General features: G+C 45.6%; 1 protein-coding gene across 1 annotated transcript in view; it reads right to left on the bottom strand.

The window, feature by feature from the left end:
- The window catches only part of TAB2 (TGF-beta activated kinase 1 (MAP3K7) binding protein 2), a 685,348-nt gene that overhangs the window by 16,210 nt on the left and 643,508 nt on the right, over nt 1–25,630 (bottom strand). The window lies entirely within an intron of this gene.

The raw sequence follows: 25,630 nt of genomic DNA, 5'->3' as shown, positions 1-25,630 counted from the left end.
TAAATGTAGATGTTCGAAGATCCACATTGCTGCAGTCATAACTTATGGGTAGTTCGCTGTCCTCGGTCGGCCCGAATACCAAAGTATTAGGCTGACGTCGGTCATGGGCGCTCAGATCTGATGTCAGAGCGTCAAGGTATTAAAGCGCATGACCAACGTCATTTCCTCAGTCTTTTCTTGCCCCAGATGTCAGAAGGCCCTAAAAATAAAGGCCACAGCCAAAAATAGAATAACTCCCTAAAACCATGTACAAAAAACAGCTACAACCCAAATCATGCCACCACTCCAAACTACAGAGGGGAAGGAGGGGGGGTAAATTGGACTGCAGCAATGTGGATCTTCGAACATCTACATTTATGGTAGGTACAAAACTGTACTATGTTCTTCATCTCACATTGCTGCAGTCATAACTTATGGGTAGAATCCCAAAGCAGAGGTAAAGGGAGGCTGGCAAAATCATAAAGCATTGGGGACTGCCAAAATGCCCTGTAAGATTGTAGTGGCAAATCCAGCCCTAGATTTGGAATAAAGAGGAAGATGGTAATGTTTAGAAAAAGTGTGCACTGAACTCCAAGTAGCTGCTTCCAAAATATCTTTAGTAGCTACTCCCCTTAAAAAAGCAGTAGCAGTGGCAGTAGCCCTAGTGGAGTGAGGCCTGATTCCAGCTGGAATCTCTTTACCATGATGAGAATAACAAAAAGCAATACAAAGGCCAATCCACTTAGAAATAGTTTGTTTTGAAACAGGTTTCCCCTGAGAACCCAAAGCAAAAGAACAAACAACTGCTGAGACTGTCTGAACCCTTTAGTCTTGCTCAAATAATAACGCAACTGCCTGTGAATATCCAAAGTGTGCAAAATTTTCTCCCCTTTATTTTGGGGATCTGCATAAAAAGTAGGCAAATGAATAGATTGGTTCAAGGCCACATTTGAAACCACTTTAGGCATAAAAGTAGGGTTAGTACACAGAGATACCCTGTCCTTATGAAAAATTAGGAAGGGTTCAACTGCCATTAGAGCCTGCAATTCAGAAACCCTTCTAGCAGACGTAATGGCCAACAAAAAAGCAGTCTTCCAAGACAAAAACTTTAACTCAGCCGTAGCTGCAGGTTCAAAAGGAGGTAAAGTAAGTTTTTCCAACACAAAATTGACATCCCAAGCAGGAGTAGGAGCTCTACGCGGGGGTCTTAAGTTCTTTGCCCCTCTAAGGAATTGCTTAAACAAAGGATGAGAGAATAATGGTGGGTCACAGTCATAGTGAGCAGAAATGGCTGCAGCATGAACTTTTATAGAGGAAAAAGACAAACCCTTGTCCAATAATTCTGTAAGATATTGAAGAGAAACACTCAAATCAGGCCTGGAAACATCAAAGCTCTTTGCTTTGCTCCAAATAAAAAATCTCCTCCATTTATCAGCATAAACTTTCCTTGTACTAGGCCTCCTGGCCTCCAAAATAACATTCAAAACTTGTTGAGGAAGCTGCGACCCTCCAAGTTCTAGAACAGAATATGCCAGGCTGTTAGATGCAGGGACTGAATCCTGACATTGAGGAAATGATTGCCCTCCTGAGTCAAAAGGTGTGGAATCAAAGGCAAAGGGTAAGGCGGTTCCCATACTAAACTCCTCAGCAGAGGGTACCAGTGCTGTCGAGGCCAGTCTGGAGCTATTAGAATCATGGAGGGCTTGTCTTGTCTGACCTTCAAGAGAACCTTTGGAAGAAGAGGCAGAGGCGGAAAGGCATAGACGTGAAGATTGCTCCAACTGAATGACAGAGCATCCACTTTCCAAGCTGTGGGATGAAACATCTTTGTGCAAAACTTTGGCACCTGGAAATTTAGTGGAGAAGCGAACAGATCTATGTCTGGAGTCCCCCATATCATTGTCAACTGTCGAAATACATGAGGATCCAATTTCCACTCGTGGGGATCCACTATCCGTCTGCTCAAAAAACATCTGCTAAGGAGTTCTGTGCTCCTGGCAGAAACCTTGCTTGAAGAGTGAGTTGCAAACTGAGAGCAGTCTCCCACAAAATCATAGCTTGCCTGCAAAGAGGGTACGAATGGGTTCCCCCTTGCTTGTATGTACCACATGACAGTTGTGCTGTCTGTTTGAATCAACACCTACCCTGGGAGAAGTAAATCCTTGAACGCCATCAATGCAAACTGGACTGCTAACATTTCCTTCAAGTTGATATGTAAATGTTGAAGTCTGGCAGGCCACGTGTCTTGAACCCATTTTCCATTGAGGTGTGCTACCCAAGCCTTGTCCGAGGCATCCGTCGTTAAAATCTGACTCGCCTCTGGTCGGGTCACAGAGAGTCCCTTGTTTAGGTGACATTCCTGAGCCCACCACAAAAATTCCTTTTGAATGCAAGGTATTATTTGAATGACAGTGTCCAGATCTTGGCAGTGTTGTGTCCATACATTTTTGAGATACCATTGTAGCTTCCTCATATGCAGTTTGGCATTGGGAAGCACCAGAATACAAGATGCCATGAACCCCAAGGCTTGAAGGACTGTCCTTGCAGTCAGCCTGGACCGTAGAGACAACTGATGGAAGTAAAGTGTAAGATTCTTTTGCTTGTCCGGGGTCAAAAAGGCCATCTGGGAAGCTGTATTCAGTCTCACACCCAGAAAGCACATTTCCTGAGAGGGTACTAGACTGGACTTTGTTTCGTTCACAGAATACCCTAGGCACCTTAACACTGTCATAACATACTGTAGATGGTGAAGAAGCTCGTGCTTGTCTTGAGCAAGAATCAGGCAATCGTCCAAATAAGGAAAAAATTGTATTCCTCTTAACCTGAAGAAGGCTATCACTGGAGCCAGAACTTTTGTGAATACCCTGGGCGCAGTAGATCAGCCAAAGGGCAATGCAGAGAACTGATAATGTAAAGTCCCAGCCCGAAAACGCAGGAAAACGCAGGAATCTCCTGCAACTGAGCCTGATAGGAACATGAAGATAAGCCTCTGAGATCCAGAGTTACCATCCAGTGATCTTTGCCCAACAGAGGCAGAAGTTGTTGCAACGTCAACATTTTGAATTTTGGAATGTCCAGATATGTGTTGAGGATAGATAAATCCAAGATTGGCCTCCAAGTGTTTCCTTTCTTTGGTACAAGAAATAGGCGAGAGTAAAATCCGAGGCCCACTTCTGACAGAGGGACCTCCTGTATAGCCTCCATTTGAAGAAGCAAAGAAATCTGTTTGTGAGCCTCTACCCTTTGCTGAGGAGGAACGTCTGGCATGCCTTTGAAAGGAGGCAATGTGTGGAAATAAAACTTGTAGCCTCGGTCTATAATGTCCAACACCCATTTGTCCTGGGTGACTAGAAACCAATTTTGCTTGAAGAGTGCCAACTTTCCTCCCAAAGGAGCTGCCAGACAGGAAGGATCTGGCAGCTGGAGATGCAGGTCATTGGGCCTGTTTACGAAAGGACTGGCCCCTGCCCTCACCTGTAGATTGTGCTGGTGAACTCCACGGTCTAGGCCTGAAAGAACTCTGAGCTCTGCCCCTACCACGTCTAGATCTGTGAATCAGAAGAAGGGCAAGTCCAACCCTTAGCAGGCCAGTTCCTGCTAAACTTAGGGGGCTGCACCTGCAAAAAATCTTTAACAGTCTGCATAGACTTAGCCTTGTCTTCCATTTTTTTCAAGACAGACTCCACAGGAGAACCAAACAAAACTTCAGACTGCAAAGGAGCATCTAAAATCCTAGCTTTAACATGCTCTGACAAATTCTGATCCTTAAGCCAGGCGTGCCTGTGAATAACTGAACCAGTGGCAGCCACCCTGGAAGAAGCCTGCAAAGCATCAAAACCACACTGCAAAGCATGCTTACCCACCTGATCAGAGGCATGTACCAAATCCTGTAATTCCTTACACTCTATGCCCTCTGCCAAAGCATCCACTTTAGATTTTAACTGAGTAAGGAGAAAATTCTGGTACTTCAACATATGAAACTGGCAATTCAAAGCCCTCATTGCTAAAGTGGAAGTAGTATACACTTTCTTACCCCACCTTTCCAAAGCTCTAGCATCCTTATCCAAAGAAACTGGATTCGTCACAATAGAAGCCCTGACCCCCTTAGGTCCCTGGCTAATAGTTTCTGGGTCGGCCCTAGGGCTCTTGTACAGATATTTATGAGCCTCAGGCACTCTGTAATACCTATCTGGCTTAACTGGCGCAGGAGGCAAAGAATCTGGATTAAGGGAAGCCTCAGAGAAAACGTCTTGAACAATATCCAAAACAGGAGGTATAGCCAAGGGCCTATGCTGTGGTAAAAACAAAAATTCCCTAAGCCTCTTCCTGGAATCTGAGAAATCCTGACCTTCCCATTTAAAATGCTCCCTCATGGAATGCAGGGTTTCTGAAAAAGAAAAATCCTCTGGAGGAGAAGCAGAAGGAGTGGAATCCTCTGCGTCTAAATCAGAATAAGGAGGAACATCCTGAATGTCTTCAGCCGAAGACTCTTGAGTAATCTGAAGCCTGCTCCAAACTTTCCATTTCTGGCTCCACCCTAGGCCTCTTATCAGGAGGGGGCATAGAACCCCTGATTAAAGTAATTAAATCTTCTGCCATTTTAAGCATGTGTTTCTTAGGCACAGAACCTGCAGAACTAGGACTGACACCTGTGGTAGGCAAACCAGGCCTGCCTTTGGAAGGTACCTTAGAGACAGAAGGAGAGGGCCTAACCACCTTAGGCAAGGAAGGGAGAACAGTAACCTGAGAGGCCCCCTCAGCCTGACCTGACTCCTGAGAGGCCACATCTTGCAAAACCAACGTCTCCCCCTGAGACTCAGTTGAAACTTCGGCCGGATCAACCGAATCCACCGTAGTGTCTAAAGAACCGGCGTCCGGAACGGACGAGTCATCCTGCTTGGACTTTAAAGATTTATCTTTGCGCTTCTTCGCTGGCGCGTGGAGGATCCGACGGCATATTGTAATTACACCGCTTACCGAAGACAAGCCTAGCACAATCTAACCTACGCTTAATGGTGCACTTATTAAATCTAGCACAAAAGCAACACCCTACTACGTCGTGCTCAGGTCCCAAGCAAGGAATACAAAGAGAGTAGTAATCCCTATGCGGTATCTGTTTCCCACAAGAAACACAATTATTCACTTTTTCTGACATCCGGAAGTAACTGAGGCAAGAAAAAACAAAAATATTCTAACGGGTACTTAGCCAACTTGGTTTCAGTCTGAAACTCAGAATAAAATTTCAGAGCCGACGGCACTTGCAAACGCTGCTTCTGCTTCGGACCATGCGGCAAAAAAGACTGGGGAAATGACGTCGGTCATGCGCTTTAATACCTTGACGCTCTGACGTCAGATCTGAGCGCCCATGACCGACGTCAGCCTAATACTTTGGTATTCGGGCCGACCGAGGACAGCGGACTACCCATAAGTTATGACTGCAGCAATGTGAGATGAACATCATAATGTTATGCAAACAAGCAATATAGATAAATCAAAAAACAGTAGTTGCAAGCAAATACACCATAAAAGAATACCCCAAATAGGTTGTATGATAAAGGTGTTTGTCATAAGGCCTGTCCTAAGAGGGGACGGAGGGGGGGTAACCTGGACTACAGCTGTATGAGCACTCGGACATTTACATTTATGGTAGGTACAAAACTGTACTATGTTCATCATGCATACAGCTGCAGTCATTGCAGATGGGAAGAATCCCAAAGCTAAGTAAGGGTGGTAGGCACTAAGTGGAACTAGGAGGAGCGAGGATGCCCTGCAAGACTGCTGTGGCAAGGCCCGCTCTAGATTTAGGAGTATAGTGGAAGGTGGTAGTGCTTGGAGAAAGTGTGCACTGAACTCCAAGTAGCTGCTTCAAAAATGTCCTTGGTAGGAACCCCCCAGAGGAAAGCTGCAGAGGTAGCTGTGGCCCTGGTGGAGTGTGATCTGATGTATGCAGGCACAGTTTTTCCATGAAATGAGTAACAAAAGCATATGCAGTGGGCTATCCATTTTGAAAGTCTGTTTGGAAATGGCCTTTCCTTGAGCACCTGTAGCATAGGACACAGAGTTGCTCAGATTTCCTGAATGGCTTTGTTCTGTCCAAATAATAATGAAGTTGTCTGTGAAAGTCCAAGGAATGTAGTAGTCTTTCCCCTTTGTTCTGTGGATTTGGATAAAAGGTAGGTAAGTGGATAGTCTGATTCAAAGCTACACTGGATACTACCTTTGGCATAAAGGTAGGGTTGGTTCGTAAGGAATCTCTGTCCTGATGGAAAATGATGAATGGTTGCACTGCCATGAGGGCCTGTAGCTCCGAAACCCTGCGTGCTGAGGTAATAGCCAGAAGAAAGTCTGTTTTTCATGACAAGCATTGTAGCTCTGTTGAAGAAGCTGGCTCAAAGGGGGGAAGGGTCAGCTTTTCCAATACGAAGTTGAGGTCCCAAGCTGGAACTGGTGGTTTCCTTGGGGGTTTTATATTTGTTGTCCCTCTGAGGAACTGCCTTAAGAGAGGATGTGCAGAAACGGCTGAAGCGTGGATCTTGATGGAGGAGAAGGAAAGTCCACTGTTCAACATCTCAGCTAGGTACTGTAAAATTTGATGTATATTTATTACCCAAGGATTCTGGCCCTTTTCTTGCTTCCAGGAACAAAATCGTTTCCATTTAGCGGAGTAGGCTTTTCCAGTAGGTGGTCTGGCCTCCAAGACGACATCCTGCACCTCCTTGGAGAGGAGAGTCTATTGGGAAATTAAGGAATTTTCCATGCAGCTAGATTTAGGGTTTTGAGCTGGCTGTGAAGGGTTTTGTAGTTGTGCTGGGACAACAGAAGAGGGACTATAGGTAGGATCCATGGTGGGGAGTGTGTCAGGCTCTTTAGGAGCGGATACCAGTGTTGTCTTGGCCAGTCTGGAGCAATGAGAATCATTTGTGGCCTCTCTGCTCTGGCTTTTAATAGAACTTTGGTCAGTAGAGGAAGAGGCGGGAAGGCATAAACTGTCAATGTTGTCCAATTGAAAGAGAGTGCGTCCACTTTCCAGGCCTGTGGATGATAGGTCCTTGAACAAAATTTTTTCAACTGGTAATTTCTGAGGGTAGCAAATAGATCTATGTCTGGCTGTCCCCATGCCGGAGTTATCTTTGTGAAAACTTGAGGATGCAACTTCCATTTGTGTGGATCTGTCATATTTCTGCTTAGGTTGTCTGCCAGTGTGTTTTCCTTCCTTGGCAGGAATTGTGCCTGTAGTTGAATTTGCAATTCCAGTGCTGTGTTCCATAGGGTCATGGCTTGCCTGCACAGGGGGGTATGAATGAGTTCCCCCCTGTTTGCTTATGTACCACATGGCTGTGGGGTTGTCTGTCCTTATCAATAATTGGCCTGGATGCAGTAGGTCTTTGAAGGTCATAAGAGCATTTTGCACGGCTGGCATCTCCTTTTGGTTGATGTGTAGGTGCTTCTCTTTTTGGGACCATTTTCCCTGAATGCACTGATCTGTCATGTGTGCTCCCCAGGCGTAGTCTGAGGCATCTGTTGTGATGATTTGAGTTACTTGAGGTACACAAAGGGAGACCTGTGTTTCTTTGGCATGCTTGAGCCCACCACAAAAATTCCTTTTGAAGGCATGGAGTGAATGGTATAATTGTTTCCAAGCTGTGGCTGTGTTGAGACCATAAGTTTTTTAGGTACCACTGAAGTTTCCTCATATGCAGCTTTGCACATGGGATTAGTAGGATGCAAGATGCCATGAATCCTAGAGCCTGCAAGACTTTCCTTGCAGTTAGCCTGGTGAAGGTTGCCATTTTGCTGAAGTATTGAGACAGTTGCCCTTGTTTGTCTGGCGTGAGGTAGGCCCATCTGGGTGGTTGTATTCAAGCTGGCACCCAGGAAAATTATCTGTTGAGAAGGTATTAGTTTTGATTTCTTTTTGTTCACTGTGTATCCCAAGAAGTTTAACAGTTTTATTACAAATGCCAGATGCTGCAATAGAATGTCCTTGCTGTCCGCTTGGATCAGGCAGTCGTCCAGATATGGGTAGATTTGTATTCCTTGTAGTCTGCAGAAGGCGATTACTTATACCAGGCATTTCGTAAACACTCTGGGCGCAGTAGAAAGCCAAAGGGCAATGCAGAGAATTGGTAATGGGTTGAACCTGCAAGAAATCTGAGGTATCTTCTGCAATCTTGTCTGATAGGGACGTGCAGGTATGCCTCCTTGAGGTCCAATGTTACCAGCCAAGACTCCTTGCCCAGCATGGGAAAAAGCTGCTGTAATGTGAGCATCTTGAATTTTGGCACCTGTAGATATGTGTTTAGGATGGATAGGTCTAAGATAGGTCTCCAATCTTTGTCTTTCCTTGGTACCAGGAATAGTCTGGAATAAAAACCTTGACCTTGTTCTTTTGCAGGTACCTCTTGAATCGCTTTCATACCCATGAGAGCGGAAATTTGTCTTTGTGCCTCTGCCCTTTGATTTTGTGGCAGGTTTGGCATGCCTCTCATTTTTGGAAGGGTGTGAAAGTGGAACCTGTAGCCTCTGTCTATAATGTCCAGAATCCATTTGTCTTTTGTAACAATATGCCAATTTTTTGAAAATAATGCCAGTTCTCCGCCCAAAGGTGCTGCCATTAAAACTTTGCTTGGCAGTTATAGGGGGAAGTCATTGCGTCTGTTTTCTAAATGACTGTGCTCTTTCTTCTTCACCTCTTGGGGTTGGTGTTTGCCACTGTCTTGCTCTGTAAGATCCTTGAGGTTGCCCTCTACCCCTTGGGCGTCTGTATCTGCCCCTTTGAGGTCTGTCCGTAGCTGGAAAGGACCAATTTTTTGAAGGCCAGTTTCTGTTGAAGCGTGGAGGTTGTACCTGCAGGAAATCTTTCACTGTTTGCATTGATTTCGCTTTTCCCTCCATTTTCTTTAGTACCTCCCTCAGCTTTAACACCAAACAATACATCTTTTTGAAGTGGTGCATCTAATAATTTTGCTTTGACATGATCTGGTAAGGTTTGCTCTTTGAGCCAAGCATGTCTACGTATAACAGACCACGTAACAGCAGCTCTACACGAGGCCTCTAAAGCATCAAAACCACACTGCAAGGTATGTTTACCCACTTGCTCTGCGCCATGCAACAAAATCCTGCAACTCTTTCAAATCTGGTTGTTCTGTTTGTGTCATTTTGCTTTTCAACCGAGATAACAAAAACTGTTGGTACTACATGGAATTGACAGTTTAATGCCCTCATGGTTAAAGTGGCAGAGGTATACACATTTTTCCCCCACATTTCTAATGCTCTGCAATCTCTCTCTGAAGGTAAAGGGTTTTTAGCAGTAGAGGCCTTAATTCCCTTGGGGCCCTGTAAAATAGTTTCTGGGTCAGCAGTATGGCTTTTATAAAGGAACTGGTGAGAATCAGGAACCCGGTAATACCTGTCTGGTTTAACAGGGGCTGGAGGTACAGAATCTGGATTAAGGCTGGCTTCTGTGTACACATCATCAAAAATATCTAAAACAGGAGGGATAGCCAGGGGCCTATACTGGGGGAGAAGTAGAAATTCCCTGAGCCTTTTCATGGAATCTGAGTAATCTTGGCCTTCCCAGTGAAAGTGTTCCCCTCAATGTATGCAGGGTTTTCCCAAAAGAGTAGTCCTCGGGGGGGGGGGGGGGAGACAGAGGGAATAGACTCCTCAGCATCAGAGTCTTCGAAAGGGGAATAGGCGTAATCCTGGTCCTCAGAGTGTTCTGAGGTAATAGAAGCCTGGTCTGAGGAAGGGTAGTCTTCCTCTAGTCTGGGTCTTTTGTCAGAGGGGGGTTGAGAACCACTGATGAGAGTAATCAAATCCTCAGCCATTTTAAGCATCTGCTTTTTAGGCATGGGACCTTGAGAGGAGGTCTGAGGACCCTGTTTTTTAGTTTTCATGGCTGCTTTAGATTTAGTGAAGGATTTAAAAGAGAAGGAGGAAGGCCTGAAGACGCCTTCAGAAATGGCAGGCCTGACTAAATTTTGTGTTTCCCCGCCAAGAGTGGCGTCGGTATCTGCAGTAGGAATGGGGACCGAGGAGCCTGCGACCTCGGGTACTGAAGTCACCGGTAACGTAGTTTCAATGGTACTCAGGGGCTGTGTAGGCGCCTCGCTGAGAACCGGTAGTCGGCCTAAGCGTGGTCTCAGTACAAGGTGTGGACCTCGGATGTCGGTCCTTATCTTTGCGTCTTTTGCTCAAAACTGGAGTCGGAGTATTCGACGACATGATAATTAAAATTTTTGCCAAAATAATGAAGGGCGAACTCCGCCCGGCGCTTAATAGTGCGCTTGTTGAATCTAGCACAAAAACGGCAGGCCGAGACGTTGTGGTCTGGGCCTAAGCAAGGTATACAGAAAGAGTGGAAATCCTTATGCAGTATTTGCTTCCCACAAGAAATGCAATTATTAACTGTCTGACATCGGTCTGAGGCAAGAAGAGTTTCCCCAACGGGGTACTTAGCTTTAATGAAGACTTCGGCTGAAATACTTTCGTAAATCCCAGGAGCTGGCCGACTGGCACTTGCGAACTGCTTCTGGCACAGCGCGGCAAGAAAGACTGAAGAAAATGGCGTTGGCTGCCTCTTTTATACCCTGCCGCACTGACGTCAGGGAAGAAGAGACAACAACCGACGCCGGACCTAGACTTTGGAATTCGGCCGACCGAGGACCCGCCTGACAGCAGGATAACCCATCTGTAATGACTGCAGCTGTATGCACGATGATCATCATCTACATTTATGGTAGGTACAAACCTGTACTATGTTCATCGTGTTACACTGCTGCAGTCATCACTCTTGGGTTGAATCCCAAAGCCAAGGATGAGTGGTGGAACTAAACAGGGTTTGGAGAGGCTAGTAGACCCTGCAGCACTGCGGTGGCAAAGCCATCTCTGGTTTTAGAGTATAGAGGTAAGTGATGGTGCTTGGTGAAGGTGTGCACTGAACTCCAAGTGGCAGCCTCCAAAATATCCTTGGTTGGTACCCCTCTGAGGAAGGCTGTTGATGCTGCTGTAGCCCTGGTGGAATGGGGCCTGATGTTACCAGGCACAGAGTTCCCTTGGTGTGTGTAGCAGAAACGGATACAATGTCCTATAGATTTTGAAATGGTCTGTTTTGAGATGGCTTTTCCTTGAGATCCTGCAGCATAGGATACAAAGAGGTGGTCAGATTTTCTGAAGGCCTTAGTTTCATCCAAGTAGTAACATAATTGCCTGTGAATGTCCAAAGCGTGTAGGAGCCTTTCCCCTTTGTTCTGGGGGTTTGGATAAAAGGTGGGCAAATGAATGGTTTGGTTTAGAGCCACACTGGATAACACCTTTGGCATAAAGGAAGGGTTAGTTCGTAAAGAGACTCTGTCTTGATGAAAAATGATGAAAGGCTCCACTGCCATTAGGGCCTGTAGTTCTGAGACTCTTCGTGCTGAAGTTATTGCTAGCAGCAGGGCAGTTTTCCATGATAGGAACTGTAGATCAGCAGTGAAAGCTGGTTCAAAGGGCGGAAGTGTTAGCTTTTCCAGAACAAAGTTGAGATCCCAAGTTGGTGTTGGTGCTCTCCGGGGCAGTCTAATGTTCTTAGCCCCTCTGAGGAACTGTCTTAGTAATGGATGTGAAAATATAGGAGGATCCGTGTTGTATTGAGCTGAAATAGCTGAAGCATGGATCTCAACAGATAAGGAAAGTCCTTTGTGCAACATCTCAGTTAAATATTGAAGAATCGGAGGAATATTTGGGACAAGGGGATTTTGGCATTTAGCCTGGTTCCAGACGCAGAATCTTTTCCATTTGTCTTAATAGACTTTCCTGGTGCTGGGCCTCCTGGCCTCCAGAATGACGTCCATCACAGCTTTAGAGAGAAGTGTTGACTGGTTATTTAGGCAATTTGCCATGCAGCCAGATTTAAAGTCTTGAGCTGGCTGTGTAGAATCTGATTGTTTTGCGGAGTGAGCAGGTGAGGAATTGTAGGCAAAATCCATGGTGGGCCTTGAGCCATGTTTCCTTAGTATTGGATACCATTGTTGGCATGGCCAGTCTGGAGCAATGAGTATCATTTGTGGCCTCTCTAATCTGGCTTTCAGCAGCACCTTTGCCAGAAGAGGCAGTGGAGGAAAGGCATACACTGTCAATGTTTTCCAAATGAATGAGAGGGCGTCCACTTTCCAAGCTAGTGTGTGGTATGTCCTTGTGCAGAATTTCCGTAGTTGGTAGTTTTGGGGGGAAGCAAACAAATCTATGTCTGGGCTCCCCCATTTTTGAGTTATCATTGCGAATACTTGTAGATCTGGTTTCCACTCGTGAGGATCTGTGATGTTTCTGCTTAGATCGTCTGCCAGTGTGTTTTTCTTTCCTGGCAGGAATTGTGCTTGTAGATGAACTTGGTAGGTCAGTGCTGTGTTCCACAAGGTTGTCTGCATAGGGTGTAGGAGTGTGTGCCCCCTTGCTTATGTACCACATCATTGTGGTGTTGTCCATCTTTATTAGTTGTCGTCCTGGATGTAGGAGGTCCTTGAAAGCTGCTAGGGCATTTTGTACAGCTAGCATCTCTTTTTGATTGATATGAAGATGCCTTTGGTTTGCAGGCCATTTGCCCTGAATACACTGCCCTGCCATGTGTGCTCCCCAGGCATAATCCGATGCATCTGTTCTTATAGTTTGCCTGGCTGTGAGTAAGGTGAAAGGCTGACCCTTGTTGAGGTGACATGCCTGAGCCCACCATAGAAACTCCTGTTGAAGGCAGGGAATGAGTGGAATTATCGTTTCCAAGCTGTGGCTGTGTTGAGACCATACGCTTTTCAGATACCATTGTAATTTCCTCATATGCAGTTTTGCAAATGTATTAGTAGTATGCAAGATGCCATGAATCCTAAGGCCTGCAGAATTTTTCTTGCAGGGAGTTGGGTCTTTGTTGCCATCATTTTGAAGTATTGAATCAGTTGTCTTTGCTTGTCTGGCGTGAGGTAAGCCATCTGGGCCGTTGTATTTAAGCTGGCACCCAGGAATATTAAGTCTTGTGAGGGCACTAGTTTTGACTTCTTTTCGTTTACTGTGTACCCCAGGCAACTTAGAAGGTTTTTGACAAATGCCAGATGCTTTAATAGAATGCCCTTGCTTTCTGCTTGAATAAGGCAGTCGTCCAGGTATAGATATATTTGAATCCCCTCTTTGTCTGCAGTATGCAATTACTGGTGCCAGGCATTTTGTGAAGACCCTGGGCGCAGTAGATAAGCCAAAGGGCAGTGCAGAGAATTGGTAATGGGTTGAACCTGCAATAAATCAGAGGTATCTTCTGCAATTCTGTCCGATAGGGACATGCAGCTGTGCCTCCTTGAGGTCCAACGTGACTAGCCAAGCCTTCTTGCCCAGCATGGGAAGAAGGTGCTGTAGTGTTAGCATCTTGAATTTGAGTACTTCCAGGTATGTGTTTAGAATTGAGAGATCCAGAATGGGGAACTAGAAACAGTCTTGAGTAAAATCCTTGTCCTTGCTCCTGTGTAGGAACCTGTTGAATGGCTCTCATGTCCATGAGAGCTGAAATTTGCTTTTGAGCCTCTGCCCATTGAGTTGGTGGTAGGTTTGGCATTCCTTTTATCTTTGGTAAAGTGTGAAAGTGGAATCCGTATCCTTGAGATACAATGTTTAGGACCCATTTGTCTTTTGTGATGATGTGCCAATTGTCTGCAAAAAGAGCTAGTTTTCCCCCCAAGGGAGCTGCCAAGAGGGTTTTGCTTGGTAGTCCGAGGGGTAAGTTATTGTGTTTGTCTTCTGGTAGTTTGAGACATGTCTTCTCCTCCTTTTTGGGTTGTGGCACTCCATTGTCGAGGCTGGTAAGAGCCTTGGGGCTGGCCTCTGCTCTTGGGCGTCTGTATCTGCCCCTCTGTGGTCTGGCAGAAGCTGGAAAGGACCAGTTTTTGGTTGGCCAATTTCTGCTGAAACGAGGAGGATGAGCCTGTAAAAAATCCTTGACCGTCTGCAAAGACTTTGCCTTATCCTCCATTTTCTTTACAACTTCTTCTGCTTTTTCACCAAATAAAACATCCTGCTGTAAGGGTGCATCCAATAACTTTACTTTAACATGATCAGGTAAAGTTTGCTCTTTTAACCAAGCATGCCTACGTATGACAGACCCTGTCACTGCTGCTCTACAAGAAGCTTCCAATGAATCAAATTCACATTGCAAAGCATGTTTTCCCACTTGTTCAGCTGAATGCAACAAATCTTGCATTTCCTTGTAATCTGTTTGGTCTGTATGTGCGAGCATTTTTTGTTTTAATTGAGACATCAGATATTGTTATTTCAGCATGTGAAACTGACAATTTAAGGCCCTCATAGCTAGAGTAGCTGAGGTATATACTTTCTTTCCCCATCTGTCTAGTGCTCTAGAATCCCTTTCAGAGGGCACAGGATTTTTAGCCGTAGTGGCTTTAACCCCTTTGGGACCCTGGGAAATGGTTTCTGGGTCAGCAACAGGGCTTTTATACCGGAATTTATGAGAGTCAGGGACTCTGTAGTATCTGTCTGGTTTGGCTGGTGCAGGAGGTAGTGAATCTGAGTTAAGGCTAGATTTTGAATAAGCATCATCCACAATGTCTAACACAGGTGGAATTGCAAGTGGTCTGTGCTGGGGTAGTAAAAGGAACTCTCGGAGCCTTTTCTTAGAATCAGAGAAATCCTGGCCTTCCCAGTGGAAATGTTCCCTCATAGTATGTAAGGTTTCCCAAAAAGAAAAATCTTCTGGGGGAGATGCAGAAGGGATAGACTCTTCAGCATCAGAATCTTCATAAGGGGGAAAGGAATATTCCTGTTCCTCAGAAGAGTCTGAGGAAAATGAAACCTGGTCAGAGAAAGCGTAGTCCTCCTCTGCCATGGCCTTTTTATCAGGAGGGGGATGGGAACCCTTGATTAGGGTAAAGTCTTCAGCCATCTTAAGCATCTGTTTCCTAGGCATGGGGCCTTGTACTGGAGACTGCTGTACAGTCTTCTTTGTTTTTAAAGGAGTTTTCAGTTTTGCATAGGATTTAATAGAGAGTGTAGTCGGTCTGAAGACACTTTCAGCAACTGAAGGCGTTTCAACTGCACCGGAGTCTCCTTCAGGTATGGGGTCGGAAGGGCCTAAAGGGAAAGGTTGTGGAGGCCTAGTAATCTCCGCTTATGAATTGGATGTCGCCTGGGGTTCTAAATCAGCAGTCATCAGGGGCTGCGTAGGCGCCTCACTGAAAACCGGGGAACCGGCGACTGGCCTAGCAGAGGCCTCGGAATCCGGTTTGGATTTCGGCTGCCTGTCCTTATCTTTGCGTTTTTTATGCATTTTGGTCGTCGGTTGCTCCGATGGCATGGTATAATTAAATTTCCTACCAAAATAATGTCGGACAAAATCAAACAGACGTTTAATAGTTTATTAAACCTAGCACAAAACCAACAGCCTAGGCAAGGAATACAATAAGAATGAAAGTCCTTATGAGGTATTTGCTTCCCACAAGAAATGCAATTGTTAACTTTTTCTGACATCGGACTGAGGCAAGAAAAGGTTCCCCAACGGGGTACTTAGCTTTATGAAGACTTCGGAAAATCTCAGGAGTCGGCCGACCGGCACTTGCGAACTGCTTCTGCTTCGGGCACTGCGCAGCAAGAAAGACTGGAGAAAATGGCATCGGATGCATCTTCTATACCCCTGGCGCACTGAAGTCAGGGAAGAAGCGACAGCAACCGATGCCGGACAAAGACTTTGGAACTCGGGCCGACTGCGGGTTTAGCATGCTCCAGGTAGTATTTGAGCTGAAGAAGCAGGTTCGAAGGGTGGTAAGGTTAGTTTTTCCAAAACACAGTTCAGGTCCCAGGCTGATGTGGGTGGCCTTCTGGGAGGTCTGATATTAGAAGGCCCTCTGAGGAATTGTTTAATCAAAGGATGTGAGAAGAGGGGTTAGTCTGTATTGAAATGAGCTGAAATGGCTGAGGCATGGATTTTAATAGAAGAGGAGAGGCCACTACTGAGCAACTCCACTAGGTAGTCCAGGATAAGAGGGGTGGAAGTCTGAGGATCTGCCCCCTATGGACTGGCTCCAGGAGCAGAATCTTTTCCATGTCCCTGCATAAGATTTTCTGGTGCTAGGCCTTCTGGGCCTCTGTGATAATGTCCAGGACCCGTTTGCTTTTAAAGTATTATCCATGCTAACAGTTTGAGAGTCTGCAAGTCTGCGTGCAGCATCCCCCCACCTGGGTCAAGAGGTCTGAGATCAGGGGAAGCTGCCTGGGAGGCTGGAATGTCAGGCTGCGCAGGAAGGGGTACCAATGCTGTCTGTGCCAATCTGGACTGGTGGTTGAGGTGTGAAGCAAAGAGATCCACATCTGAGTTCCCCAATCCAGAGTGACTTGCAAAATGATTTTTCTGTGGAGCTGCCATTCGTGGGGGTCCAGTAAGTTTCTGCTTAGGTGGTCTGCCAGGGTGTTGATCCCTGGCAGGTATTGGGCAATTGGGTGCAATCCCATGGAGGAGGCTGTCAGACAGAGGTTTATGGCTAGCCTGCACAGAGGGTAAGATTGAGTCCCTCCCTGTTTGTTGATGTACCACATTACTGTGGTGTTGTCTGTTTTGATAAGGAGAACCCCTGGCCTGATATGGGGTTTAAAGGACGTCAGCACCTTTTGTACTGCCATCTTTTCCTACTGATTGATGTGTAAGGGAAGATGTTGGGCATACCAAAGACCTTGGGTGCACCTGCCTGCTAGGTGAGCGCCCCAAGCAATGTCAGTGGCGTCGGTGGTGGTGGTCTGCCCAGTAGGGCGGATGATGAAGGGAAGACCCTTGTTCTTGGCATAGGCCCCTGCCCCCCAGAGAAACTCAGCCCTTATACAGGGGAACAAAGTGAGAGAGGTCTCCGGAGGCAGAGTGTACTGACACCAAAGGTTCTTTAGATACCACTGAAGTTTCCTCATGGGAAGCCTGGCTAGAGGAATTAGAAGGATGCAAGGTGCCATGTACCCAAAGACTTGCAGGAACTTCCTCGCAGTGACGATTTCTGGAAGCCAGCTGGGTAAAATAGAGAGGCAGGAAGCTCTGCTTTTCTGGGGATAGGAAGGCCATTTGGGAAGCTGTGTCCAGCAGTGCTCCCAAGAAAATAATCTTCCTGGAGGGTGTTTGCTTTGACTTCTCGTTGATGGTGAAACCTAGGGAAGTCAGAAGGGTTTTGACAAAGAGAAGCTCCTACAGCAGCTTTTCTTTGCATTCTGCCTGAATGAGGCAGTAGTCTAGATAAGAGTAAATCTGTACATTTCTCTGTCTGCAAAATGCTATGGCCAGGACTAAGCATTTGGTGAATACTCTGGGAGCAGTAGATAAGCCAAAGGGAAGCACAGAGAACTGACAGTGTTGTAAGCCTGCTCTGAAACTCAATAACTTCCTGCAGTATTCCCTTATGGGGATGTGGAGGTGGGCATCATTTTTGTCAGCATAGGCAACAGCAGCTGCAAAGTTAGCATTTTGAATTTGGGGACCACCAGGGAGGTGTCCAGAATGGATAAATCCAGGAACAAGGAATAGTCTGGAATAAATGTCTTTGCCTGTTTGATCTGAGGGGACAGATTCTACTGCCCCCTGGGATATGAGAGTTTGGACCTGTTTCAATGCCTCTGCCCACTGATTGGATGCAAGTCTGTGTACCCTCTTGGAATTGGGAGTTGGTTGAAAGAGAATTTGTATCCCTGAAAAATTATCTTTAAGACCCACTGGTCCTTTATTACAGAAAGCCAACTGTCTTTGCAGAGGAGAGCCTTCCTCCTAGCTTTTGGTGAGTGAGAGGAGGGGGGAGAGGGAGTCATTCAGAATTTTTGCCATAGGATGGCTTAGAACTCCCTCTGCCTTTGGGGCGGAAGTGGTCCACTGTTTGGTTCTCTGCTGCCCTGGAATAGCAGGCCTGAGTGGTCTCTCCCTGCAGGGCTCAACTTGCCTCTGTCTGCTAGGTGCAGGGAAGAACCAGTGCTTAAAGGGAAAGTTCCTGCTGAACCTAGGAGACAGAACCTGAAAGAAATCTTTTACTGTTTGCATAGATTTTGCTTTGTCTTCCATCTTTTTAAGCACCTCTTCTGTTTTTACTCCAAACAAGCAGTCCTTAACCAGGGGTGCATCAATTAATTTAGACTTGACATGATCAGGGAGAGGTTGTTCCATCAACCATGCATGTCTCCTAATGACAGATCCCGTCACTGCTGCCCTGCTTGAGGCTTCTAGGGCATCATATCCACAGTGTAATAAGTGTTTGGCCACTTGACAAGTAGAGTGCTGTAAATCTGCTAACTCTTTCAAATTGGCAGAGTCAGGAAAGGTTGAAATCTTTTGCTTTAGTAGTTCCAAAGTGCGTTGTTGATATTTTAACATATGTAACTGACAGCTGAGTGCTCTGATAGCGAAGGTTGCAGAGGTGTATACTTTTTTAGCCCACCTGTCCAGAGCTCTGAAATCATTAGAAGGAATAGGATTCTTGGCAGAACTAGTCTTAGCGCCTTTAGGTCCCTGTGTAATGACCTCTGGGTCTGCAACAGGACTGCTGTACAGGTATTTCTGAGAATCCGGTGCTCTGCAATATCAGTCAGGTTTAGTGGGAGCAAGTGGGAGGGCGTCAGGGGCTAAGCTGGATTCATGAAAATCATCCACCACCTCTAAGATAGGGGGGATGGCCAGGGGTCTGTGGTGGGCAGGCCCAGCAACTCTCCAAGTCTTTTCTTAAACTGGGGGAAGTCCTGCGATCGCCATTGGAAATGTTCCCTGAGGGTGTGAAGGGTTTCCCCAAAGGAAAGGTCTTCTGGAGAGGAGGCAGAAGGAATGATTCCTCTGCATCTGAACCCTCATAAGCAGTCAGAGGTTGTTTCTCTTCAAAATCTGAATAATCAGATTCCTCAGAATCCTGTTCTGTCAGTTTCAGGAGAAGGGTGTCCTTTCCTTTTAGAAGCTGTGGCCTGACTACCCCTGATAAGGGAGATAAGATCCTCTGCCATTTTAAGCATTTGGGGTGAAGAAGGAAAAACAAGATGGTGACTAGAGGCAGATATTTCTAGGAGTGGCCTGGCTTCTAGGCCCAAGAGTATCCATCGGTCTGACAGAAACAGTAGTCGGATGAGAAGTCAGTTTTTGTTTAGATTCGGTAGTGCGAGAAGCCTCCTCTGAAACCAGTGCCTGCATCGCGCCTCCTGACCCAACAGAGGCAGAGACAGCCAAAGGCTCGTAAGACTAAGAAGATTTCTGAGGCATACTGGACTCCGACAGGGTCTCTGTAGAGGCCTGCGTAAGTATCATATCGGGCATCAGGGCTACAAAAGCACCTCACTGAATTCTGAAGAACTGATGACCTGCTTAGCGGTAGAGTCGTCAGAAGGCATAGCCTTGTGTGGTCTGTCTCTATCTAGCTCTGTGTTTTTTTGGAATGTCTACAGATTGTTGGCTGACAGACACCATTACGGAATGCGAAGACGAGACAAAAATACCAGTCTACAATAAGAGCTCTACGGTGAATGGTTCTCGCATTAAAAAGAGGGTACAAAACAGGCAACAGGGGACGTCATGGTCTGGACCTACACAACTGACCGTATGAATAGAAGTCTTAGTGTGGGATCTGCTTTCCACATGCGATACAATTAACTTTTGGACAACGGTAAGTGCAAGAAAAAAGGATGTCCAACAGGGTACTTAGCTTAATACTGTTTCAGCTGTAATTCAAACTCTGGTAGTGACTGACCAGCACACTTGAGAACTGCTTCTGCCACAGGTTCACAGCAAGAAAGACTGATGTAATGGCGTTGCCTGTTTTGCTTTATAGCACTGATGACCTGACGTCAGTCTACAGGCGACAGCAGCCGACGCAGAAAAACACTGACTCTGGTATTCGGGTCGGCCGAGGGCTACCACAGCAGGGATAACCCACAGGTGATGACTGCAACAGTGAAACACTAAGAAAATCAGTGCTGGATGGTTCGATATTCACGGTAAATTTGGGGGGGGGGGGGTCTTTCTTCCTCTGATTTATCAAACAGTCTGTTGGACAGAAAACTCAAATTGCCATAACAATCATGAACATGTGTTGGATTAACAGAACAAACCTGTTTACTTGATGTAAATTGTGTAGGACCTGGTTATACTCTGCATCTCTTCCTCGGGCATCATTACCAGAAATGCTCGCAATAAAGACAACATATAGCAAGTGAATAAAACATGAAAAAGAAGCTCTGAATAATTATGACAGCTGTGAGGAGCTTCAGCAAGGAATGACTTTAAAAGTGTGTGCACTAATTTGGAGTTAAAATGAAAGTGCCAGAAGACAGGCACATTCCAAATGTAGAGTTCACAGAAATATTTGAATGATCAGGATACATGAAAAAGAAGAGGGTGATAACTGCCTGGTGTTCAACAAAGAAAAACTGGTAGGCTGAACCATGCTGCACGTCCACTGTATTAAAACTGAGAACTCATGGTACATTTTGTCCTGGACCAGTCAAGTTCACTAGGCAACCCTGATATACTGGTACACATTGAAACTTACGGACTTAAATGAATAAATGCAGCACTGGTTTGAAGACTAGGTAAGATATGCACCAAGAGACTTTTTTTTTCTTTTTTTTTAGAAGTCAATTTTTTGATCCAGACTAGATGAAAAAAGTACAGTTGTGTACACTTACCATAAATGTAGATGTTAGAGTGTATTCACTGTTGCAGTCATCACATTTGGGTTATCTGCTTGCAGTAACCCTCATTTGGCCTCATTACTAAAGTCTTGGGCCCTGCGTCGGTTGCTGTCTCATCTTCTGTGACGTCAGGTAGTCAGGGATATAAAGCATGCAGCCGATGCCATTACATCAGTTTTTCTTGCCCCAGATGTCAGGTGCCCCCCTAATGGGAAACAATTTTATATATATATATATATATATATATATATATATATATATATATATATATATATATATATACATATATATATATACATATATATACACAAGGTTATACCTCCAAAAAAAAGCAAATACACCAAAAAGCTTTTAAGCATAGTAAAGGAGAATACAGGTACAGCCAAAAGAAGTCAGGGGGCTGGAAGGAGGGTAACCAAAACTGCAACAGTGAATTTATGGTAAATGTACACAACTGTACTATGTTCTTCATGTTTCACTGTTGCAGTCATCAAATTTGGGTAGATTCCACAAGCTAAGGATGGGAGGAGGAATTTACATAGCATTAGGACCATCTATAAGGCCCTGCAAGACTGCAGTGGCAAAGCCAGCTCTGGATTTAGAGAAAATTGGCAAATGGTAATGCCTGATGAAACTTCAGGTAGCAGCTTCTAGGATGTCCCTGGTAGGGACAACTCTGAGAAAGGCTATAGAGGTAGAAGCAGCCCTGGTTGAATGTGGTCTAATCCCCTGTGGGACAGGTTTTCCATGGTGCTTATAGCAGAAATGAATGCAATGGCCCATCCATTTACAAATGGCTTGCTTTGAAATAGCCTTCCCCTCTGCCCCTGCAGCAAATGCCACCAGCAGTTGTTCAGATTTCCTTTGAGTTTTAGTCCTGTCCAAGTAAAATCTAAGTTGTCTGTGCACATCTAAGGAGTGCAGTATCATTTCCCCTTTGTGCTGTGGATTAGAAAAGAAGGTTGGCAAATGAATGGACTGATTAAGAGTCACATTGGACACAACCTTGAGCATGAAGGAAAGATACTACCTTGGGCATGAAGGAGGGATTGGCCCTGAGGGACACCCTATCCGCATGAAAGATGATGAAAGGCTCCACTGCCAAAAGGGCCTGTAATTCAGATACCCTTATTGCTGAAGTGATTGCTAAAAGGAAGGCTGTTTTCCAAGAAAGGAATTTTTACTCTGCAGTTGCAGCTGGCTCAAAAGGAGGTAGAGTGAGCATTTCCTATACAAAGTTAAGACCCCAGGCTTGAGTTGTGGCTCTCCTGGGTGGTCTTAAGTTTTTGGCCCCTCTGAGGAACTGCTTGAGCAGTGGATGAGGGAAGAGGGGTGGTTCTGTGTTGTAATGAGCTGAAATGGCTGAGGCATGAATTTTGATGGAGAAAAAGGAAAGGCCCTTGTGAAGCATCTCGGTTAAGTATTGAAGAATCTGAGGTAAGCTGGGCGCTGCTGTGTCCATCCCTTGAGTTTGGTTCCAGGCACATAATCTTTTCCATTTTTCAGCATAAGATTTTCTAGTACTAGACCTCCTTGCCTCCAAAATGACCTCCAACACTTGTTTACTGAGGGATGGTAATGGACTGATTAGGCTGCCAGGTTCAGGGTTTAAAGCAGAGGATGCAGAATCTGGCCTTCCTGCTGTGACAGCAGGGTAGGGGTCTGAGGCAGGTGCCATGGAGCCAGGAGTGACGCACTGCGCAAGAGGGGGTACCAATGTTGGCATTGCCAGTCTGGTGCAATCAGTATAGTCCATGGTTTGTCCTGTTTGATCTTTAGTAGTATTTTGGAGAGGAGAGGCAGAGGAGGAAAGGCAATAAACTGATAGATTTTTCCAGCTGAAGGACAAGGCATCCACTTTCCAAGCCTGTTTGTGGGGATTCCTTGTGCAGAATTTGTTCAATTGGTAGTTCTGGGGGGAGGCAAAAAGGTCTATATCTGGGCTCCCCCATTTGTTTAACATTTTGAAAGTCTTTGGTTCCAGTTTCCACTCATGTGGATCCATGAGATTTCTGCTTAGTTCATCTGCCAGTGCATTTAGTTTTCCTGGCAGGAATTGAGCCTGTAGATGCACTTGGTAGCTCAAGGCTGTGTTCCACAGAGCCATGGCTAGTCTGCAGAGGGAGGTACGAATGGGTACCCCCCCCTGCTTGTTTATGTACCATATAACAGTGGTGTTGTCCGTCTTTACCATTTAATTGTCCTGGAAGAATGTGGTCCTTGAAGGCTGTCAGAGCATTCTGTACAGCTAACATTTCTTTTTGCTTGACATGCAGGCGCATTTGACTTTGGTTCCATTTGCCCTGAATGCACTTCCCTGCCACGTGAGCCCCCCATGCATAGTCTGATGCGTCTGTTTTTAGGATATGGGCAGCAGGGGGTAGAGTGAATGGTAGTCCCTGGTTTTGGTGGCAGGCCTCTGCCCACCAAAGGAACTATCTTTAGACAAGGTATGATAGGAATCATTGCTTCTAGATCCTGAGAATGTTGACACCATAGGCTTTTTAGATACCATTGTAGTTTCCTATTATGCAGTCTTGCATATGGAATTAGTAAAATGCAGGAGGCCATGAACTCCAAGGCTTGCAGTATTTGTCTTGCAGATAGCAGGATTTTTGTGGCCATTAGTTTGAAGTTAGATGTCAAATGAATTTGCTTCTCTGGCATGAGGAAAGCCATCTGGGAAGTTGTGTTCAAGCTTGCTCCCAGGAATATAATTTGTTGACAGGGTACAAGATGTGATTTATTTTCGTTCATGGTGTACCCCAGACAAGTTAGCACCTTTTGTACAAATGCCAGATGATTCAAAAGTATGTCCTGGCTTTCTGCCTGAATTAGACAATCGTCCAGGTATGGGTATATTTGAATATTTCTTTGCCTGCAAAATGCAGTGACTGGAGCTAGACACTTTATGAATACCCTGGACGCAGTAGATAAGCCAAAGGGCAGTGCAGAGAACTGATAGTGCATGTAGCCTGCTTTGAAGCATGGGTATCTTCTGCAAGATTCCCCGATTGGGATGTGTAGGTAGGCCTCCTTTAAATCCAGTGTTGCCAACCAGGCATCCTTGCCTAGCATAGGAAGCAACTGGTGAAGAGTTAGCATCTTGAATTTTGGGATGACCAAAAAGATGTTTAGGATAGAAAGGTCCAGAATAGGACGCCATGAGTTGTCTTTTCTGGGTACCAGGAAAAGTCTCGAGTGGAAATCTTGTCCCTTTTCCTCTTCTGATACAGTCTGAATAGCCCTTACGCTTGAGAGAAAGAGCACTTGCTTTTGTGCCTCTGCCCACTGATTTGGGGGTAGATCTGGCCGTTTAGGGTTGGTAACGTGTGGAAATGAAATCTGTATCCTTGGGAAACGATATGCACCACCCATTTGTCCTGAGTAATGAGTTCCCAGTTTTTTGCCTGCAGAGCAATCTTTCTCCCTAAAGGAGCAGTCAGTTGAGAAGTGCTTGGAAGTTTTAAAGTTAAGTCACTGAAACAGCTTACCATAGGGGGGAGTCTTACTACTCCCTGATTTGGAAGTGGGAGCCCCCCACTGCTTAGTCCTGTGCGTACCCTGGGACTGAAGCCTGTGTGTTCTGCTGGTTCTGGGTTTGGTCTGAGAAGGCCTGGAAGAGGCAGGAAAGGACCAATTCTTAGAGGGCCAATGCCTACTGAATCTTGGAGGCTGTACCTGTAAAAAATCTTTAACAGTTTGCATAGATTTAGCATTTTCCTCCATCTTTTTAAGTACTACTACTGCTTTGTTGCCAAACAGGTGGTCCTGATTTAAGGGAGCATCCAGCAATTAAGCTTTAACAAAATCTGGCAAGGATTGCTCCTTAAGCCAAGCATGGCTTCTAAGTACAGACCAAGTGACAGCAGCCCTGCAAGATGCCTCTAGTGAATCAAAACCACATTGCAAAGTATGTTTTCCAAAATGTTCAGCAGAATGCATTAAATCCTGTAAATCCTTATTTTCAGCACAGTCAGGAATCAACATAATTTTCTGTTTAAGCAATCCAATAATATACTACTGATACTTTAACATATGAAACTGGCAGTTTAAGGCCCTAATGGCCAAGGTTGCAGAGGTGTATACCTTCTTACCCCATCTATCCAGCGCCCTGGAATCTCTTTCAAAGGGATAGGATTTTTGGCAGTAGAAGCCTTAATGCCCTTGGGTCCCCGTGAAATGGTCTCAGAATCCGCAGTAGGAATTTTAAAAAGGAACTTACTACAGGGTTGCTGACCCTCACATCTATCAGGTTTCCTGGGAGCAGAAGGTAGAGAGTCAGGGGCCAAGCTAGATTCCGAAAAGGCATCATCAACAATGTCTAGTACAGGAGGGACAGCTAAAGGCCTGTGTTGGGGCAGGAGTAAGAAATCCCTAAGCCTCTTTTTTAGAATCAGACTATTCCTGGCTTTCCCAGTGAAAATGCTCCCTAAGAGTATGCAAGGTTTCACCAAAAGAGAAATCCTCGGGGGGGGGGGTCTCCTCTGCATCAGAATCCTCATAGGTAGATCAGGGTTAATCCTGGTCATCAGAGGAAACAGAAATTTCAGAATCCTGATCAGAAGTATCATAAGCGAATTCAGTCCTAGGTCTCTTAGAGGGGGAAGGTTGGGCTTCCCCTGATTAAAGTAATGAGGTCTTCAGCCATTCGTCTCATCTGTTTTTTAGGCATAGAGGCCTGACCATGCGGTCTGAGCATCGGCTTTCTACGCATGGTTTGAGTTTTAGTTTGAAGAAGAAGATGGCGTCTGTTTAATATGCAAGTCAGTAGGCATGAATACACCCTCAGAAGCCAGTGCCTGCACAGCGGCTCCAGACTCATCCAAGGTAGAGACATCCACAGGTTCCACAGTTGAAGCATCTCACAGCATACCGGATTCCGAATGGATGTCAGTAGAGGCCTGCGAATCTGAAGTAGCGGGTATCAGGGTCTGCGAAAGTGCCTCACTGAGTACCAGCAAACTGGTGACTAGCTTAGAAGTGGTGT

Source organism: Protopterus annectens, chromosome 1.part0, assembly GCF_019279795.1.
Source record: "Protopterus annectens isolate FY-2018-M chromosome 1.part0, PAN1.0, whole genome shotgun sequence".
NCBI classification, from domain to species: Eukaryota; Metazoa; Chordata; order Ceratodontiformes; family Protopteridae; genus Protopterus; species Protopterus annectens.
This window is presented reverse-complemented; position numbering and strand designations above follow the sequence as displayed.